Consider the following 20365-nt stretch of genomic DNA (forward strand, 5'->3'; position numbering starts at 1 on the left):
GTATTTTTAGTAGAGATGGGGTTTCACCATGTTGGCCAGGATGGTCTCGATCTCTTGATTTCATGATCCGCCCACCTCGGCCTCCCAAAGTTCAGGGATTACAAGCGTGAGCCACTGCACCTGGCCCCTCTTAACTCTTTTTTTGAAATGGGTTCTCACTCTGACGCCCAGGCTGGAGTGCAGTGGTACAGTCTCGACTCACTGCAGCCTCAACCTCTTGGACTCAAGGGATCCTCCTGCCTCAGCCTCCCAGGTAGCCAGGGCTACAGGCACACACCACTACACCTGGCTAATGTTTGTATTTTTAGTAGAGATGGGATTTCGCCATATTGCCCCGACTGGTCTCAAACTGAGCTCAGGTGATCCACTTGCCTTGGCCTCCCAAATTGCTGGGATTACAGGCATGAGCCACCACAGTCTCTTAACAGCTTCCATGAATATAATCAACATACGATAAACCACACATGTGCAGCAAAAAGCTCCCCAAACAAATGAAAACTCACACATGTTTAAGGGTACAAATGGGTAGATTTTGCCATATGTGTATACCTGAGAGACTCGGACCATGATCCGAGATGTGTGAGCACCCAGAAGGAAGGCGAGCAAACCATCCTCCGTTAACAGATGAAAGATAAAGAAAATGTTGTACCGGCCGGGCATGGTAGCTCATGCCTGGAATCCCAGCACTTTGGGAGGCCAAGGTGGGTGGATCACCTAAGGTCAGGAGTTTGAGACCAGCCTGATCAACAGGTGCACTGGCTCACTCCAGTAATCCCAGCACTTTGGGAGTCCAAGGCAAGTGGATCATCTGAGGTCAGGAGTTTGAGACCAGCCTAGCCAAAAGGGTGAAATCCCATCTCTACTAAAAAATATAAAAATTAGTTGGCTGCAGTGGCAGGTGCCTATAATCCCAGCTACTCAGAAGCTGAGGCAGGAGAATCTCTTGAACCCAGGAGGCAGAAGTTGCAATGAGCTGAGGTTGTGCCACTGCACTCCAGCCTGGGCAACAAGAGCAGGACTCCATCTCAAAAATAAAAATAAAAATAAACAAGGCATGGGCTGTGGAGATGGGAGAAGGACCTCTGCTCTGATGTCTTCCTGCTGACAGGGGTGTAGCTGGGATGGGTGTTGGCCCCAGGGGAGTCGGAGTGAACCCACATTGCCACTGTCTGAACATACTCACGGGTGCCTTCCTGGGGTTCCCAGGCTTGTGTGACAAAGGCATCAGGACTCTCATCCACAGTGTTAGCATAGCACTTAGGTGAACAGTGACCACAGGGCAACGAGTCCTACTATTAATATGCGGAGGGAGAGATGGAGCTTCAGAAGCCTTTGCAAAGCCTATCTGGAGCTCTGCAGGGTCCTGGTGGGCAGCTCTGAGAACTGATGAGACCCGGGGTCACTTGCAGAAAGAAAGAGACTTGGATCAGATGTACACACTGGGATACACAGGAAAGAACAAATTTAGATACACTGTCCTTATCTTCTTAGTCAATTTCCCAGAGGTTAAACAGCTCTTTAGACCTATGTGTGTGAAGAAGGCAAACTGATTTTTTAACAAGAGGCATTTCTTTTTCTTTCTTTTCTTGTTTTTTTTTTTTTTTTTTTGAGATGGAGTTTCGCTCTTGTTACCCAAGCTGGAGTGCAATGGCACAATCTCGGCTCACCACAATCTCCGCCTCCTGGGTTCAGGCAATTTTCCTGCCTCAGTCTCCTGAGTAGCTGGGATTACAGGCACACACCACCATGCCCAGCTAATTTTTTGTATGTTTAGTAGAGACAGGGTTTCAACATGTTGACCAGGTTGGTCTCGATCTCTCGACCTCGTGATCCACCCGCCTCGGCCTCCCAAAGTGCTGGGATTACAGGCTTGAGCCACCGCGCCTGGCCCCAACAAGAGGCATTTCTATGAAAACAGAAAAAACAAAGTTTATTGTTGGACACAGTCTATCCAGATGTAACACTGAAAGCCTTAGTTACAGAGGAGGAGGCGTGGCAGGGTTAGGGTTAGTAACTTCAGCTTCCTGGGCCTCACTAACAAGATAGTAGCAATTTCATTGATGCCAGGTCAGAAAAAAGTTTGCGTACTTACAGCCCAGAAGGAATTCAGGACTCAACTCGTATTGCAGAAAACCCTGAAGAACTCAAACACAATGGACAAGACTGGACTCTAACCACAGGGGTACTACAGTTTTTCTGAAACATCCTTCTCCCTTTGGTCTCCATTTTTATTCCAGACAAATCAGAGCAGAACAAATCTCCATCTTTTTATGCTTTGCTCGATTGTTTGCATGAAGTGCAGCAAGAATAATTACTTGACATATAGGCTGTTTTTAAAATTGTCTTTGCTGAAACTTTGTTTTGTAAGGAATCTCAGATTAGACTTCTTTATTTTTTTATTTTTATTTATTTATTTATTTTTTTGAGACAAGAGTCTCGCTCTGTCACCAGGTGCCAGGCTGGAGTGCGGTGGTGCAATGTCAGCTCACTGCAATCTCCATCTCCTGGGTTCAAACAATTATCCTGCCTCAGCCTCCCAAGTAGCTGGGACTATAGGTATCCACCACCATGCCCACCTAATTTTTATATATTTTTAGTAGAGATGGGATTTCACCATGTTGGTCAGGATGGTCTCGATCTCTTGATCTCCTGATCCATCCGCTTTGCCCTCCCAAAGTGCTGGGATTACAGGTACTTAATAAATAAATAAATAAATAAATAAATAAATAAATAATTTTCAAATAAAGCTATTTAAATTGGGGAATCCTGTGTATTTCCACTTTGTAAAATTAGAATTGCTTCTCTTATCTAGTTCTCCTTAAGAGTTTTTCTCAGGTATGCAGTGAAATGCACCATTAATCCATGATGCCATTCTCATTTTTACTCTTTATGTTACAGGTTTTTTCATATAGGAAGTAAGGTACATTAGAAGAGGTGATCCTCTTTAAGGAAATTTCACATCAGTTTTCAACACAGGATGTAATACAATTTAATCTTTTTACCTTTTTATTGTTATCTAAATATAGACTTATTTCTTACCATTTACAGCAAAATTATGGAAGCAGATCGCCCTGGCAGGCTTTTCATTGGTGGGCTCACTAGAGAAGCCAATGAAAAGATGCTAAAAGCAGTGTTTGGGAGACATGGTCCCTTGTCAGAAGGTAACCTTTAAAACCATCATATACGTATTTTTCTCCAAAGTAAACATAAACTGAATATATGTAATTGATTATATAATTTTGTGTTTATTTTTAAAAACCTTTTTTGGAGTTTCTATTTGGTATTCTGAATATTGTCATGGCAGCAGGCAAAGATCACCTGCATAGTACTGCCAATGGGACAGTGCTGTAACTGAGTGAGTTAGAAGGAGAGGGCCACTCTCTAAGTTCCAAATTAAGAGTCCTTTATTTGCCAGCAACTGAGAGTTGGCCCATCCTCGGAATCGCTAAGCCCTGACAAAGGGGCTTAATTTCCCTCTGTACCTTGATTTAGGTAGGGGAGGGGGATCCTACCTGAAGTGGAATTTTACATAAGCAGAACAAGCAAGTTAGATAAGGAAGCTGGTAACCAGGGGGCAGGAGGTTCCCAGGATGGTTGGTTGCTAAGGATGTTTGCATACAAGCATGGAGGGAGGTAGCAGGGGCAACTTTCCGTACACTGAGTCACGGAGGAGGGTACTGACAGTAGCAGGTAGACTTGCCAAGCAGGAGGTGGTTACAATGGTTACAGGTACTGGGAACAGTGTGAACCACTCTTAAGCATTCAAAGCTTTGAATGCAGTGTGACCCAGGAATGCACTGGAGGGGGCTGAGGCAGGGAGAGAGAAGCTAAATGGAGCATGTCAGGCTCACGGCTAAGATGGAGTCAGTTAGGCCAACACAAGCTAGCTTATTATAATACAAGCAAAAGTAAATTTGTTTGGTGGTGGGGAATGAAATGAAATGAAATAAGCTGTCTGTAGGTGTGACGTAGTGTTAAGAATCATAGTAAGGATGTGAAGTGCAATTTGCTTGTTTATTGATGAAACATTCAGATAGCTAGTACTGTCGAAAGTCCATTATATAAATGAAAAGGTTTTCATATATTTTAGTTCTTTTCTTGAAATATCGAAGCAGGAAGTGCAGATGCTTTGCGTTCATTGCTTTTGAGAACTGTGCAGTTGCTGAGCATGCTACCAGAGATTTGAATGGAAAGGTAAGTTTGCCTTACTAGTGCTATTCTAACTCTGTTCTTCAATTAACAGCATCTCTAGGTCTTTTTAGTACTAGACACTTTGAAAATAGTATAATGACATATGAATGGACATGGTTTAGGGATCCTCTTACTTGGACATATAAATGCAAGTGTAGTTGGAAGGATATCGGAATGAACATTATATAAATTAACCTTATGGTAATCCAATTTGTATGTCTTTATTTCAATATTAGTGTTAATATGTTTTCAAAGCTTTTGAACAGCTTTGAAACTTAGAAGGAACTCTCATGGAAATGAGAAAAATAAGTCATGGTTATCAAATGGCTATTAATGGAATTACATCCAATTCATAGTAAAACGTCTATAGCACAGAGAAACTGTGGAAAGACATCTAGACAGATTCACAAGAAGGAACAATCCTCTCCCATTTTCTGAAAATACATTCTTGAGAAAGTTCATTAAACAGACCTTTCCATTTAAGGAAGTGTTAAGTACTTGAAAATAGAAAATAATACAAGAACATGGAAGTTGGACAACAGAACAAGTAACTGTTCAGGTTTGCCCCATCCTTGCACCCTTCTCCTAAGAAGATTATTTTTTCTCCTATAACCAGTGTGACATGCATACCTAGTTACTAGGTAACGTGCATACCTCCTTATTAATTTTTCCAGTGTGTTCTAGGACTTGCTTTGATCCAAACAATAGTATCTTGTCCTGTGGAGTGTTAAATTCTAGAGACTGTGTATTTGTTACAGCTTTAAATTTTTATGCAATTCTCTTTCCTACTGAATTCCATTATGTTGCCATCAAGATCATTGCATTGGAAATGCCCTGGGGCTTTTTTCTTTATAACGTTATCCCAATCTGTTTTTAGTTCCTGCTATACTTGATGCCATCCTCAATGTGTTTTTCTGGACCATCTGAGTATTGTTCTGCCATGTAAACGTTGAGGAAATGGCAATTTATCCTTTAAGAACAACTTAGATTTTCTATTTTTTTTTTACTCAGTGTCTATTATAGGAATTTTGTGCTCACCGTACCATGTATCAATCAGTTGATCATTAAATTGTCTCTAGTGCATTTTTAATTTTTCGAGTTGATTTTATTTGTCTTCTTTCTAGCTCATTTCCTGGTACACAGCAGACAGTGCATTTTTATGCACCCTTATCCTCTCAAATTATAAGGTGTGGTACAAGCTGATAGTTGATTGGTTCATGGTTTCATGCTAGGTATGGAGACACTTTTGACTTATGTATATAATGTTTGGCCATTTTCCCCCAGTTGTTGTGCTGAAGAAGGGTTAATTTGTGCAGATGTCTTTTCCAAATTGCCTTGTCTCACATAGTTTATTATGGAAAAATTAAAATAAATGTTACATGCAGATAAGTGTTAAGAAGGGAAATAAAGAAGGTACTTAGAGTTTTCAGGGGGATCTTACAGTTTAAGAAATTGCGGCTTACTTTGGAACACTAGAAAGGAAGCAACCATGCGCAAAACTGGGGAAACTATCTATTCTGGGCCAAGAAATAACACAAGACATCTCAAGATAGGAAGAACTGCTTACTTGTCTGCAACAGGTCTTGGAGGGGATTTAAGATCCTTTCCCAAATAACAAAAGCCATGTAATGTTTAAATAGAGTGATTAGCAGAACTGTTTTCAAACATTACTTTGGCCTACAGGAAAGGTTAAACCGAAGAAAGTTATTGTGAATTTAATTAGGACATTAAACCATTTCTGAGAAATAACATGAAGTACTACATTAAGAGTCTTTTTTTAGGAATGCCTCTAGGCAAGATAAGAAATGAGTAAGAAAGAAAATACGAAAGATACAAAACAGGGATCCCACTTATTGAAAGAGAACTAGAGTAGATACAGAACTGTAAATCATATTTGGACATTTTATGTGATACACAGCAGCAGGTTCAAGAATCAATTCCTAATGAACAATGTGACTAACCATTTTGAATAAATAACCTTATGATTTCAGATGACACAGTCTTTCATATCGCCGCAAGACACTGGAACTTTTAAATATGTGATGTGAATGCAAACATGAAGCAGATTGTATATTGTAAAGAAGAGATGGGCCACATTCTCCCATACAATGTGTGATGGTTTAACTTTTTTAGGTGTCATTTTTAATACTGGAGGCATTTTCAAGAAATCGAATAATGGAATTGGTGTTCATTTCTTAACATAATGCATGGTCTCAGAGATTGTTGCAGGTTTTGCAATGTTCTCAACATTGGCATTTCAGCAAAAAGAAACTTTGTTAAGGAGAAAACATCTAGAACGTAAATACAGTTGATGTAAAAATGTCTGTAAAATAGGATTAGTTGAAATATGGCAGCGTTGCTGATGGTATGCTTAATACTTTTAGTTTTTGGATAGAAAAGCAATAAAAGTAGAACAAGCCAAGAAACCGTTTTTTCAAAGTGCTGGCAGGTAGAGAACACTGCGTTTTTCAGGAAAGAGAAGACCCACAGGAAAACAGAGATCTGCAAGAGGAAGGAGTGGACAGACAAGAGGTTGGCATCTCTCACATAGAGCACGCTTGGGTAAAGTTTTAAAATATAAAGTTGGAAGCATAGGACTGAAAGACAGAAAGCTTGAAATTATAGAAATTTCTCAAATTTCTTTATATTTTTATGAACAGAAAATAACTAACTGTGAATAAGCAACATGATTTGTAAGTACTAAAAATGTATAATGAGAATGATTAATGTCTGAAACTCATTTTAAAATCTTAATCGCTTTGCAATGAAAAAAGAAAAATTTCAAAATGAATTGAGTTTATGAATCTTGATTACATGTTCTCCACAGATTTTCTGCTGAACATGTTTCCATTTATTATCCTTTAGAGTTTCTTACTTTGAATCTCAGAATTTCATATAAGTTGTATTATCAAAATACCATGAAACCTTGAAATCCTTCCAATGGGATATTAGTAACTGAGTATTTGAGGACTGATTTTAACAATATTTGTTTGTTTCTTCTCTCTCTCTCTCTCTCTCTCTCTCTCTCTCTTCTCTCTTTCTCTCTCTCTCTCTCTCTCTCTCTCTCTCTCTCTCTCTCTCTCTCTGTGTGTGTGTGTCCTTGTGTGTGTGTGTGTAAACATGTATACAAATGAAAACCATTTCACTTTTGATATGGATAATTTGTAAATAGGTCTGCCATAAATTATTCTTCATTCATGGAATATAGAACTTCAGTTTCTTAAAAGATTCTGTAACTCAGAAATGTCAAAACTTTGGCTTCACAAATTCATATGTATCTTTCTTTGCTGGAGGAACAGCTTCTGAAAATGGTTTTAAAAATTGATTTATTCAGTAGGACAGAGGGATTAATTTCTACTTAAAAAAATGTGACCATGTATTAAGAAAATCCCTATTGGTCAACTTGTATTATCTATTATCCAACCATCAAAAATCTAACATTTCGTTTGGAATTTTAGTCGCTAGCTATGTACTTTATGGGAGATATATTTTCTAAATTTGAAATTGCAGTGTTTGCTTCATTTTAAGAGGCAGAACTTCTTGTCTTTTTTGTTTGCAATTAATCTTGAAGGTGAAGATTAATAATGCTCTGCCATCACTTCTCGGCCTTTTGGCTAAGAACAAGTGTAATAATACTCTGCCATGTATGAAAATGCATATATTCTTACATTTGACTCCAACAAGATTTCACATTTCTGTAGATATATAAAAAATTTATCATTTAATACATGATTCTTTCAATTTTACATTTTGTAATAGAGTATCAGTGAAGTTAGGTATCTACTGACTTCAAAATGCACAAGTCAGCACATTTTCATTAAAAGTTTAGCCAGTACACACATCATGTGGAAGACTGACGTCTAAGAAGCTGCACATGAAGAGTATATTAAAAGAGACTGTTTTCTATTTTGAAAAGGGCATAATGATGTAATTAGCACTTTAATAGTACTGCTTATTGCTAGGAGAAGAATTCTTGGCCATCATTAGAAAACCTGCACTGGTACATTTTAATTTTTCAACATTTAAGATAGGGCCAACTGCTTTAAGACCAAAGAGAACATTTAGGTGTAAATATAGCATGCAGCCATTCGAGGGTTGCAGTATTTGTGTGAGAGAGATGCACTGAACAACATGGGTAAATTGACTTTCTTGAGCTGAGAAAGCACCAACGGGTAACCTTTACAATCAGTGAAGACTTTGATGGTTTTACGTGTTTTGCCTGTGTCATTAATAGTCGTAGGCAATTCACATGAGAAAGAAAATAACGACTAGTAGTTATTAGCCATTAACCATGAACTTTTACCTAAGTGTTAGTGTATGTCTTAAGTTTGTGGGAACTGGCCTTGTAGGAATCAAGAGATAATTCAGAGCCATAAGAAGTATTCAAAGTGTCATGGGTTTCTGGTGACTTAGGGAATGAAGAATTGAGTCACTGAAGAAATATCTTGCAACAGTTGTCTTAGAGAACAAATAATAGTGTTTCAGGTTTTCTGCTGTTTACATAATGTTTCATCATATTAAATTTACAGGACCAACATCAAGTGAAAGAGATAATTGTGGAGGTTCTTCACGCGGAAAGTCAGTCTTTTCCTGCAGGCGTGACCATATATCACAAAAAGATAATGCTTATGCAACTAAGAATAGGTAAAGGAAATATGAAAAACTAGCTTATTGTTGTTTTAGTGATGAAATTCACGTTAGAAAATGAAAAATTTTTAGGTCAACAATTAAGTGGCATTTATTACATGCTGTTGTGCAATCTCCATCTAGTTCCAAAACCTTTTCATGGCTCCAAACTACACGTCTCTTACCAGTTAAGCAGTCCCTTTCATTTTGTCTTTTCTCTCAGCTGCTAATAACCACTACTCTGTTTCATTTGTGAACTGACCTGTTCTGCATACTTCATGTTAATGGGCTTGATCAATGTCTACTCCACTTTTATATCTGTTTTCTTTCTGCCTGATGTCCTGAAGTTTCATTCGCATCATAGCACTTCACATTTTACATAAGCTGTTAACCCATTATTTTGTTTGAGTGTTTCCTCTACACTGTTTTGATGCACACATGTTTACTTGAGTACAGTTACTGAATTTTTGGTATGTATGAGTGATGACTTTTGGTGTTTATTAATTTTTATTTCTATTTTTGAAGCCCCACCACATTTCTTCTTAGTAGCTGCATCATTTTCCAATCCAATGAGAATTGATTCAGGGTTCCAGTTTATCTCCATCCACTCACGCTCTTGATATTTCTAAGATTTTAAAATGTATAACCATTTAAGTATGGCTGAAATATTTTATCTCACTTGGGGTTTGAAATGTATTTTCTGAATAACTAATTGTGAGTACCAGATCCACTTGTCTTTTGGGTATTTTCATATTGTATTTGGAGAAGTGCCTAGGCCTTTATATATGTCTGGCCTTTATTTCATTGAAGCTGTAAATAAGTTATGTTTTAGATACTAGAAGTTGACAACTTAAAATGTGTTTCTTCAACTTATGCAATCAGAAGTAATCGAAGTTTCCGAGACAATGTGGAACATGCTTCGATGCGTACACAATATGCATACCCTGATGATGATCGTTCTAGACAGGATACACATTTCACTAGAGGATATAGGTATTATAACATTTTTTGGTTTTGTCCAATAGATTTCTTAAGTAGTTCATGCTGACACTCTCAAATTTTTTTTGTTTTTTTCTTTTTTTTTTAATTTAGTGATCATGATGGCTACAGAAGGCACCGTGGTGGAGATCATTCTGAACATCGTAGAAGAAGTTCTAGCAGAGATTCATATCAGACTTATAGTAAGGCTCCAAGTTTGATTTTTAAAGTACAGAATTATGTTGAATAGACCAGATTTTTTAAAAGGGAAAGTATAAAGGAAAAATGTAACATGTTTAAATACTGAGAGTTTTGAACTGTGTAAAGCTTAGGGAAGTGTATGAAGCTTAGAGCCTCTGTTAATTGTCAGTAAATGTGACTGGTGTTTAATTCAGAATATAATTCCTTAAGCTTGAAAATACTACTCTTATGCATCTTTTAAATAAAGTCTTTTGAGAAATGCAGAAATAAATACTATCCTGTCAATAAAGACAGATGAATGCAAGTATTTCCAAATGGTACTTTATCTTATTCATGCTTTAGTGATGCCAGTAAAAATGTTTAACTGTATTTCAACATAAGTTCTATGATTTTATTAACCCTGCAGGGACCTCTCGTGGTGCAGCACCTGCACAAAGGCCTAGGAAGACTTACAGTGGAAGCAGTTGCCCTGATTACAATAATACACGAGATACATATGGCAGAAGTCGGGACAAGTACTCAAGGGCCATGGTGATTTCTCTTCCAGTGATCGTGAGCGTTGTGGCAGAAAAGAACCAATGTGTCCACCCTCTGTGGAGACAGAGGACCGTGCTTCTCCTGAAGCACATCGTAGGTCAAGACACGGAACATCTACGGGGGATGATGGGGGAAGACGATCTGAAAAAGGAAACTGAAGGTGATACTACAAATCATGATTATTTCATGCCAAAACTTGCTGTTGAATGGAAAATTAATATGTTGTTTTTGCATTATTACCTGAGTACCACCATAAGAAATAGGTTGCTTTTCGGGGGAGAGGGAGATACTCATTTTCTCCATGAATATTTTTGAGGTATTAAGATAAAAACTTATTTTTTGAAAGTAATTTTACAACTGTTAGTGCTAATCGAACTGAAAACTATTCTGCTTTGATGTAATGTCCGTTTAAAAATTTTCAGAATAAAATGTTACATGTAATATCAAATGCCTGATTTCATTGCTACACAGTCTTAAAAGCAGATTATATAGGAATTTAAACTGTGGTGTTGACAATTTTATTCATTTATTTGCCCCTAAGTTGATAGAAAAATAGACATCTTTTACGATTCCATTGGAATCTGTCTACACATCGAAGCATGTTCCTATCTGAGCTGTGTTTCTTTAGTTTATACCTGTATTCCCACCACTTTTGGAGGCCTAAAGAGGTGGGTGTACCTAGCAGGTCAGGAGACTGAAACCATCTTCACTTGCAGGGAAAAAGCCAGTCTCTAACAAAAATACAGAAAATCAGCCAGGTATGGTGGCACATGGCTGTAGTCACAGCCACTCTGGAGGCTGTGTCAGGAGAAGTGCTTGAACCCAGGAGGCGGACATTGCAGTGAGCTAGGATTGCACAACTGCACTCCAGCCTGGGTGGCAGAGTGAGAATGTGTCTCAAAAAAAAACAAAACAAAACAAAAAAAAAAAACAAAAAAAAAAAAAAAAAAGAAAGAAAGAAAGTAGCAGTTTGGCCAAGGAAGGTGGCTCACTCCTGTAATCCCAACATTGGAGAGATCACAAGGCCAATTTTCAGGTCTTCAGAAAGTCTACTGAACTAAACTCAAACTAAAATATTTGTCCTTAAAGGTATATTAAAGCACAAAGGAAACCATTAGGTTTGCTTGTTGCTAAAGTTTAAGGTACCCAGAACATTCTCCTTGTAGCATTCTGTGACTAAAGGGGACAAAGGTTATGAAAAAAATATTTTCCACCTTAATCAAAAGTGAACCAGCTAAGTTTTCTAACTGCACAGTTTAATGACATTAATTGTTCCTAATTAGTGGAAAATAAATTTCTTTCAGGAACTAACATTAATTCTTTCCTGAAATATTTGGCAGTGGTTTTAATAGGTATGATCACAAATAGGTATGATCTGGAAGGGCTGGGGTTTTGTGAAGTTATTTTTATTTTATTTATTTATGTATTTATTTATTTTGTGATGGAGACTAGCCTTGTCATCTAAGCTAGGGTGCAGTGGCTTGAACTTAATTCACTGCAGCCTCCTCCTATTGAGTTCAAGCTATTTTTCTTCCTCAGCATCTTAAGTAACTGGGATTTCAGGTGTCTCCAAGCACAGCTGGCTAATATTTTGTAATTTTTGTACAGACAACATTTGACGCTCATGGCCAAGGTGGTCTTCAAATCAGGATCCACCCTTTTCTGCCTCCCCAAGTGCTATTAATACAGGCATAATGCACCATGCACAGCATATCAGATTTCCACTATGCTCAGCCTATCAGATTTAATTTAATATGGATAGGAATGCTTTAAAAGTCATCCCTTCGGGACAGTTAGTTGTATAATACATCAGCATAAAGATTCAGAGTGCAGATTGCTTAAACGTCTAAGATATTATCGAGTAATCAAAATAAAATGGGTGGTGGAGAAATCTGATGATGCTATCAGATAAAAATGTTTGGACCCAAGTAAGTAAAACAATTAATTTACTTGATCATACTACCTAAAGAGAGGGAGTATATGAAGACTAAACATCTAATTAATGGATTAATATATAAAGCTATAAATAACTATTAAAATATGTAAGAATGCTTACCTGAGTGTTCTATAGTTTTCCATTGAAACAAAACTTTTATAATCCATAGTGTTTAGAAGTAACAAACTAACCTACAGAAGGAAGTATTTTCATGAGAAAATTTTGAAAAGATTTGCTTTTTAGAGTAAAAAAGGGCAAATAATTTTAGAAAAGTTACCATTTCTGAGTTTTGGCTGGTTATTCATGTTTCGATATTGTATGTTGATTCACATATGAAGTAGAATTCTGAAGATTAAATAAAAAAGATAAAACTCCCTAGTCGTGTGTCTTCACAGTGGCAATTCAAAATCTAGTGTCTTTTCAGGTGTGATAACTCAGGTCTTTAATCCCAGCATTTTGCGAGGCTGAGACAGGCATTGCGCTTCACCTGAGGCATTTGAGACAAAGGCTGGGCAACATGGAGTAATAGAGTCTCTATGGAATAGCCAAAACCGGCTGCATTTAATTGTGTATCAGTGTACTTTTTGCTTTTTGGGATGCTAACGCAGGAGGACAGCTTAAAGATATGAGGGCCAGTCTGCAGTGAGCTTGTGAGCTGGCTCCACTGCATTTTATTTTTGGAGACAGAGTGAGTCACAGTTTTAAGAAAAAGTGTCTATGACATTCTGACCCGGAGAGTAGTTTTCCTAAATTACCTCCATGTGGAATTCATCCATAAGAATTTAATAAAATGGGAAACAGAAATAAGCTGTGAGATACAATCTCAGCTCACTGCAACCTCTGCCTCTTGGGTTTAATGGATTCTCCTGCCTCAGCCAGTGAAATGTGGTGAGGTGCAGCGGCTCGGGCCTGTAGTCCCAGCAGGTTGGGAGGCTGAGGCAGGTGGTTTACTTAAGGTCAGGAGTTTGAGGCCAGTGTGGCCCCCATTCTAAAACCCTGTCTCTACTAAAAATACACACATTAGAGGCAGGGTGTGTTTGCTGATGCCTGTGGTACCAGCACTTTGGGAGTCTGAGGGAGACAGATCATGAGGTCAGTAGTTGGAGACCAGCCTGGCCAGCATTGTGAAACCCTGTTTTTACTAAAAATACAAAAATTAGCTGGGCATGGTGGACTGCGCCTGTAGTTCCAGCTACTCAGGACACCATGGCAGGAGAATCACTTGAACCTGGGAGGTGGAGAGGTTGCGGTGAGCCGAGACTGGGCCAGTGCGCTCCAGCCTGGTTGACAGAGCCAGACTCTGTCTCAAACAAGCAAATGAAAAAAGTGAGTTGCCTGAATTCATTATCAGTGTCATGGTACCTGATCTTAAGCTCTCCTGAATGCTGAGAAGATGGAAATAGCATAGTAGAAAGTGCTTGTAGTCCCAGCTATTCCTGGGGGCTGAGGTGAGAGAATCCCTTGAGCCCAGGAGGTTGAGACTGCAGTGAGTCAAGATTGCATCACTGCACTCCGCCCTCGATGACAGAGTGAGACCCGGCCTTGAAAAAGGAAAAAGGATATGGAAATTCCATTTGATGAAGAAGGTAATTAAAGCCCACACTTTACCTCTGAAATTGGTCCTTTTTTTTTTTTTTTTTTTTTTTTTTTTTTTTTTTTTTAAACAGAGTCTGATTGTGTGTCCCAGGCTGGGGTGTAGGGGTGTGATCTCTGTTCAGTGCAGCCTCATATTCCTGATGAGTTCAAGCGATTCTCATGCCTCAGTCTCCGAAGTAGCTGACATTACAAACACCCACCCCCCCAGTCACCCAGGCTGGTCTGCAATGGTGGGATCTTGGGATCTTGGGTCACTGAAACCTCCAGCCCCTGAGTTCAGGAGATTCTCCTGCCCCAGCCTCCTGAGTAGTTTGAATTATAGGTACCCACCACCACGCCCAGCTAAATTTTGTATTTTAAGTAGACACCAGGTTTAGCCTCATTGACCAGGCTGGTCTGGAACTCCTGACCTCAGATGATCCACCTGCCTCAGGCTCCCAAAATGCTGGGATAGCAGGTTGAGTCACCATGCCCAGCCCAAATGTTCCAAATTTGTAAGTGACATGAACACATGTTGCTATTACTTATAGCTCAGAGGATTCAAGAAATTAAGATTTTTCCAGCTGGCAAAGAAATTCTAATAGCCACGTATCCCTTGAATATTAACCCCTGGTTATTCCACTTTTCATTTTTTTTTTTTTTTTTTTTTTTTTTTTTTTTTTTTTTGAGATGGAGTTTCGCTCTCATTACCCAGCTGGAGTGCAATGGTGCAATTTTGGCTCACTGCAACCTCCGCCTCCTGGGTTCAGGCAATTCTCCTGCCTCAACCTCTTGAGTAGCTGGGATTACAGGCACGCGCCACCATGCCCAGCTAATTTTTTGTATTTTTATTAGAGATGGGGTTTCACCATGTTGACCAGGATGGTCTCGATCTCTTGACCTTGTGATCTACCCACCTCGGCCTCCCACAGTGCTGGGATTACAGGCTTGAGCCACCGAGCCCGGCCTCCAGTTTTACTATCTTATTTGTGTGTGTGTGTGTGTGTGTGTGTCTTTTATGAGACAGTGTCTGGCTCTGACAGTGTCTGGCTCTGATCAACCACTAGAGTGCAGTGGTTTGATCTCGGCTCTCTGCAACCACCACCTCATAAACATGATTCTCCTGCTTCTGCCTCCCAAGTAGCTGGCATTATAAATGCCTGGCACCACACATGGCTAATTTTTGTCCTTTTGTAGTACAGATGGGTTTCACCAGGCTGACCAGGTTTATCTTGAACTCTTGACCTCAGATAATCTGCCTGCCTTGGCCTCCCAAACTGCTGGGATAATAGGTGTGAACCACCGTTCCCAGCCTCCAGGTGTCATATCTTGCTGATAGGTTTGATAACCTGAATGAGCCCAATTTCACAATAAAGGATGGCAGTGTCTCTTTCCAGCTTCACAGAATATCACAGATGAAATGAAATCGATCTTCAGTATGCAAGGTAGTAATGTATTCTGGTTTACAATTTTGACTAATCTGGTAAGAGGTGGGGGCTGAGGAATTTCAAGCTGTTTTTTTTTTTTTTTTTTTTTTTTTTTTCAGTTTTACTGTTTTGTTTTGTTTTTTTTGAGACAGAGTCTCACTCTGTCACTCAGGCCAGAGTGCCGTGGCGTGATCTCAGCTCACTGCAACCTCTCCGCCTCCTGGGTTCAAGCGATTCTCTTGCCACAGCACCCTGAGTAGCTGGGACTACAGGCACCGGCTACCATGCCCAGCTAATTTTTCATATAATTAGCATAGACAGGGTTTCACCCTTCTGGCCAGGCTTAGCTGGAACTCCCGACTTCGTGATCCAACCATCACAGCCTCCCAGAATGATGGCATGACAAGCATGAGGCACTGTTCCTTTGTTTTTTAAACAAAAAAGTTTTGTTTTTTAAACAAAAGCACTATTGCATGTCTCATGAGTGCTACAGAAAACATATTGTAAAATACTTTCCACCCAATAATGACTCTTTATTGTGACAAAAAAAATCATGTACCAGAAAATCAGACCTTCTTTGTAAAACATTGAATGTATATTATGGTTAGCATACATGCCCATTGCTGTCTGGCCAAGGAATAATGGAAGTTGATTCAAGTTCAGTCTCTCAGAACTTATAACACCTGTTGAGTGGGGTTTGCTTTTCTAAGCAAAATGGGCCTTTGAAAGGCCCATTTATCTCTTTCCTTCAACTTCTGGAAGTGTGGAAGTACAGATAATCCTGTGGGTACAATTTACACTTACTGCTGTCTTCCACCTGAAGCTATCAGAGCACATGATGACTTCTTAATATGGCACATCTGAAGGAAAACTCTCAAATGTGTCTAGGTGCAGTGGCTCAGGCCTGTTGTCCCAGCAGGTTGGGAGGCTGAGGCAGGTGGATAACTTGAGGTCAGGAGGTTGAGGCCACTCTGGCCCACCTGGTGGAACCATTTCTCAACTAAAATCACAAACATTAGAGACCTGGTGCCTTGCTTGTAATCCCAGCAGTTTGGGAGGCTGAGGTGGGTGAATCACCTGATGTCAGGAGTTCAAGACCATACTTAACAACATGATGAAACGCCATCTCAAGTAAAAACACACAAATTAGCCAGCTGTAGTGCTGGGTGCCTATCATCCCAGCTACTCTACAGGTTTGGGTAGGAGAATCACTAGAATCCAGGAGGGAGACACTGCAGTGAGCTGAGATTGTGCCATTGTACTCCAGCCTGGGTAAAAGAGTGAGAATCTCTCTCTCTGTCTCTCTCTCTCTCTCTCTCTCTCTCTCTCTGTGTGTGTGTGTGCGCGCGCCTCTCTCTATCTCTCTCTCTGTCTGTCTCTCTCTCTCCCTCTATATGTGTGTGTGTGTGTGCGTGTGTGTATACACACATAGATATTATATATACACACATGCATATACACATACATATATATGTATATCTATATACACACACACATATATATATAAACTATTGTGCAATGCTCATTGTTGCCAACTAAATGCTACCCCTTTCCACAAAAGTGTGTTGTCTTTAACAGTAAAATTTTTTAACATTGCAGTAGAGCACACATCATATGAAGTCTATCATTTCAGCCACTTTTAAGAGTCCAATTCATTGGTAATAAGTACATTGAAATAATTATGCAACCCTCATCATCATCCACCTCCAGAATGTTTCCATCTTCCCAAACAAAACTCTGTCCACATTAAAAACCCAACTTCTGGGCTGGGCAAGAAGGCTGACACCTGTAACCCCAGCACTTTGGGAGGCCAAGCTGGGCAGATCAGGGGATCAACAGATCAAGACCATTCTGGACACCAGGGTGATACCCCATCTCTACTAAAATACAACAATCAGATGAGCATGGTGGCACACAGCTGTAATTCCAAGCTACTTGGGAAGTTGAGGCAGAGGATTTCCTGAATCCAGGAGACAGAGGCAGCAGTGAGTCAAGATGGAGCCACTGTACTCCAGTCTGGGTGACAGAGGAAGACTGCACGTCAAAACAAAAATAAAAAGAAAAGAGGAGAAACATCAATTCCTCATTGTATCTTCCTACTCTCTGCCACTCAGAGTTCTAGTTTCTGTCTCTGAAATCTGTGCCTGTTCTAGATATTTTAGGTAAAAGAAGCCATATGCTATGTGACCTTTCATGCCTGGCTTCTCTCCCTCAGCCTGATGTGTTCAAGGTTCATCCATACTGCCTCCTATGTTTGAGCCTCATCCCTTTTCCTGTATAGTATTCCACTGAGTGCACAGAGCACATTCTGTTTACCTGTTCATCCATGGATTGGACACCTGGGTTATTTCCATCTTTGGGTTGTTGTGAATCATGCTGCTATGTATGTGCGTGTAGCAGTATGCTGTGTTTTTCTCAGAAAGCCTGGAGAAACATGTTCACACATGACTTTTTTTCCTTTGTGGGGATGTTGATGGATCTGGAAACCCTCATTCATGACAAACTTGCACAGGAACAGATATCGAAACACTGTATGTTCTCACTCCTAAGTGGGAGCTGAAAAATGAGAACACATGGACAGAGGGAGGGGAATATCACACACCAACACCTCTCAAGGTAAGCGGTGGCAGGAAGAGAATCAGGAGCAAATAGCTAAACCATGATGGCCTTAATACCTATGTGATGAGTTGGCTGCTGCAGCAAACCACCGTGACACACATTTACCTATGTAACCAAGCTGCACACTTGTCTGTGTTCCCCAGAGCTTAAAACACATTCTTTTTTAGATGAGGTTTCAGCCTTGTTGCCCAGGTGGAGTGCAGTGCTGTGATTCTGGCTCATGTCAACATCCACCTCCCAGGTTCCAAGAGATTCTCCTGTCTCAGCCTCTCAAGTAGCTGGGATCAAAGGCATGCATCAGCATGCCAGGTTAATTTTCGTATTTTTAGTAGAGATTGGGTTTCTCCGTGTTAGTCAGTCTGGCCTCGAACTACAGGTCTCAAGTGATCCACACACTTCGGCCTCCCAAAGTACTGGTATTGAAGGTGTGGGAACCACACTGGCCAAAATGAGGTTTTCAAAAAGTTTACATAGTACAGAGAAAACATGTATAATTTTTTTTATCATCATTAACTAGAGAGTAGGACAAAGAGTAATGGAGACACAAAAATGATCTGTGATTGTGACAGCTAGGTGGAAATGTGTCATTATTTGTTTCTTCAGCTTTTCCAGACCTGGTGTGGAGGTTCAGCCCAGTAATCCCAGCACTTTGGGAGGCTGAGGCAGGTGGAGCACCTGAGGTCAAGAGTTTGAATCCAGCGTGGCCAATATGATGAAACCCTGTCTCTACTAAAAATACAAAAATTAGCTGGTCATGACTGGGCAGAGTGACTCACGCCTGCAATCACTTTCAGAGATCGATGTGGACACATCACCGTAGGTCAGGAGTTGGAGACCAGCCTGGACAACATGGTAAAACGCAGTCTGTACTAAAAACCGACACTTAAGTTGGCTCAGTGTGGTGGTGTTTGCCTGTAATCTAAGCTACTTCGGAGGGTAAGGCAGGAGTGTCACCTGAACCCATGAAGTAGACATTGCAGTGAGCCAAGATCATACCATAGCACTCCAGCGTGGGAGAAAGAATGAGATTCACTATGCAAAGAAAAGTAATTTTTTTTTTCAGGTTTTCCAAAGTTGCTAATATTTCCATCATGAGCAATATTGGGGGTAGGGGAGAAATTATTCTGTAGTAACACAATATCTGACTGTCAATTCAGGAGTCAATGAGAAACATATTTTCCAATTTCACTTCTATCAAAATCTTCAGTGTTTGCCTTCATTTCTTTGTTGTCTGCCAGTGCTCCCATCAAGGCATCAAGTGTTTTCTTCTTGAAAACACTTTCCCAGGGCTGCGTTTGGTGGCTCATCCCTGTAATCCCAGCACTTTGGGAGACCGAGGTGTTTGGATAATAAGTCAGGAAGTCGAGACCAGCCTGGCCAACATGGTAAAACCCCATCTCTACTAAAAAAATAAATAAATTAGTCTGCTGTGGTGGCAGGTGCCTGTAGTCTCAGCTACTCATGAGGCTAAGGCTGGAGAATCACTTGAACCCAGGAAGTAGAGAGTGCAGTGAGTCGAGATGATGCCACTGCATTCCACACTGGGCAGCATAGTGAGACTCCATCTCAAAAGAAAAAAAAAATAGAAAAGAAAACAGGATCCAAAGAGGCCCCAAGTATGAAGTAGGTGCCTAATCCTCAGGGGAAAGAACCTCCTGCTTTTAAAATAATTATTATTAAAGTTGTAGGGTACACGTGCAGAACGTGCAGGTTTATTACATAGGTGTATATGCGTCTCAGGTTTGTTGCCTTCATCACCCCATCATCTACTTTAGGGGTTTCTGCTACTGTTATCCCTCCCCAGCCCCCATCCCCTGCTATTCCTCCCCTAGAGCCAACCCCCTGCTGTCCATCCCCTAGTCCCCCATCCCCAAGCTATCCTTACCCTAACCCCCAACCCCTGCTGTCCCTCCTCTAGTCCCCACACCCTGCTATCCCTCCCATAAGCCCTAACACCCTGCTATTCCTCCCCTAGTCCCGTAACTGCCCTGCTGTCCCTCCCCTAGCCCCTAACTCCTGCTATTCTTCCCCTAGCTTCCACTCCCTGCTCTTTGTCCCCTACGTCCCCACCAACTGCTATTCCTGACCTACCCTCCAAACACCTGCCATTCTGGCCATAAGCATAAGCCCCACCCCCTGCTATTCCCCCCAGTGCACAGCCCCTGCCATCCCGCTCCAATTCCCATACTGTTGCGTCCCTTTCTTAGCCCCCACACCTGCGAGAAAGGCCACAGTGTGTGATGTTTCCCTCCCTGTGTCCATGTGTTCTTGTGGC

The 20365-nt window shown here is 40.4% G+C and overlaps 1 pseudogene; it reads left to right on the forward strand.

Annotated features, from left to right (window-relative positions):
• Positions 1-3623: 3623 nt before the first annotated feature.
• On the forward strand, positions 3624-10691 carry LOC141582957 (RNA-binding motif protein, X chromosome-like; annotated as a pseudogene).
• Positions 10692-20365: the final 9674 nt, after the last annotated feature.

Source organism: Saimiri boliviensis, chromosome Y (assembly GCF_048565385.1).
Source record: "Saimiri boliviensis isolate mSaiBol1 chromosome Y, mSaiBol1.pri, whole genome shotgun sequence".
NCBI classification, from domain to species: Eukaryota; Metazoa; Chordata; class Mammalia; order Primates; family Cebidae; genus Saimiri; species Saimiri boliviensis.